Genomic DNA, 2,232 nt, shown 5'->3' with positions numbered 1-2,232 from the left:
CGAATGTAGGTGTCTTCTAAGTGCTCAGGAAGCCACAGGAGCTTCATCTTTACTTCTGTGGGTTCCGGGTCAATCACAAGGCATCGACGACTCTTGACAAGAAATTCACCACGTGTGACTAACTTTGTTTTCGTCATTGTTGACTTGCACGTCACCATCCATACGTGTGGACATTTGGAATTGACTTATCGAGCTGATTTCCTTTTAGGTAGATAATGTTCCGAAGAGCATCTCTGTAGTCTTGAACACGGTAAGGGCGACCAGCCAAGTCCGCGTGTAGAAAGACGGAGTCCACAACCAGCTTACCGGTAGGAAGGCGAGGCAGCACAACACGGTAGTCATTACTGCTGGCTGAAGCCTGAGCAGCACCTCGGCTCAAAGCCGATAGATACTTTCAGGCGGAGAACATGAAAAACGCGACCGTTCGTTCCGTCGTCTTCGTCGTCTCCAGGGCTTGAAAATGAGTTGCAAAAAGACCCTATACAGGCTTCATGTCGGGAAGGAACCACATTAACATATGTAATGTAGTGTGGTAGAAGAGTAGAATAACAACTAGGCGTCACACAAACGCGAATTCTGCAACCGGGCGTCACACAATGCAACTTGCGCAACGAGTGGGTTGTTGAGTGCTTCCAACCCATTACAAAGGCCTCTGCGATAATTCTTCATCGTCATCAGCCACAGCACCAACAAAGTGCACATAATGCCTTACAAGTGTTTAGCGAGTACCACGGTTCTCCGCAGAATGACGAAAAATTGCATAGTGGCTGCTTCCCTACTTCACAAAAATTATGATGATTTATAGCGTAGTGGGTTCCTAGCAAGTGCACTTCTATTGGTTGCCAAGGAAGCCCATAATGCTCCCATGATCCATTTCCTCAGGATCTCAATAAAGTTAATTCCTTCTCTCTCTCTCTCGGTTAACGTATGTTATAAAGCGTGGTGGGACATTTAAATAACGACCGGGCGTACACAATATGAATTACGTAAAATAGTGGGTCGTTTAGAGCTTCCAACCCATTACAAAGGGCTCAGCCATAATTCTTCATCGTCATCAACCACCGCAATAACAAAGTGAACATAATGCCTCACAGATGGCACCTCGCTTCTCCGCAAAATAACGAATAATGTCGTGGTGGGTGCTTCCCGACTTCCCAAAAATTATGATTTGTGGCGTAGTTGTTACGTTGCAAATGTACTTGTATTAGTAGCCATAGGAGAGTTTATAACGGGCTCTAGAAATGTCGCTCTTCGAGCTTTCGCTGTGACTGTGCTGCGCTTTCCGCGCAGGCCTGGCGTTTTTTCTTAATGCAATTTCTTATTTTTATTTTGAACATTTTTTTATTTCTTTACGTTCTCTTTGTCATGTTTTCCTCTAGGGTTTTTCTTAGTTTCTGACTAAAGTAAACATCATGAAAAGCAATACAGCTAAACAGAGATCAGAGACTGCGCGACCTACGACGTTAGAGAATGGGTGGAGACGTCCTGCGAAGACAGTGTCTTCAAAATGAAGAAAGGAACATGTCAAACCGAAACGACTCTCCGAGTCAGTTTTCAACATAGCTTTCATCGGCATGTCCGAAGTACTTGTAGTTTTCAACATAGCTTTCATCGGCATGTCCGAAGAACGTTGTTATTGCCTCTCGACTGTTTGTGAGTATTTCAGGTAAGCATAGTTAATTATTTGGCAAATGTACACCGGTTGTTCCAGTTAACGTGGACCAACGTGTTAATGTGTTCCAGTTAATGTGGATTTTAAAAAGAAGCAAGAGCTCTAGCAAAATCGTACCAACCGAATTTCAACGCTAGTCATGCGCACCTTTTTCATCATTATGCATTAAAATAGTTGCATTTACTTGGTGAGCTTTCTAAGTATTGCTTGGATCGCTCATATGGCAATTTTAATGTTGTAGGCAGCCTCGAGAAAACTGGAAGTTATGCCTTTAAATTGGTGCTAACATTGGCGTGTTCTGTTTTTCAAAGCAAGGAAAACAAAATTCCGCGAAATACGCGATATATCAAATAGAAACGCGCTTGCGTGCTCCTACTCAAGAGATTGCAGGCGAATTTGATGTATACACGGCTGCATTCCTTTGGCGCCATTGTTGCGCGACCTTCGCCATATAGGATGACCTGATAGGCTTCGCGACGTAACTGGAGGTGAGATAAGGGTGAGCACCTGATGATGCAACAATGTTCTTATTCGGCACTCAGCTAAGCTTTAACCTTTGA

The sequence above is a fragment of the Rhipicephalus sanguineus genome, chromosome 5 (assembly GCF_013339695.2).
Source record: "Rhipicephalus sanguineus isolate Rsan-2018 chromosome 5, BIME_Rsan_1.4, whole genome shotgun sequence".
In the NCBI taxonomy this organism is placed as follows: domain Eukaryota; kingdom Metazoa; phylum Arthropoda; class Arachnida; order Ixodida; family Ixodidae; genus Rhipicephalus; species Rhipicephalus sanguineus.
Note: the sequence above shows the minus strand (reverse complement) of the source record.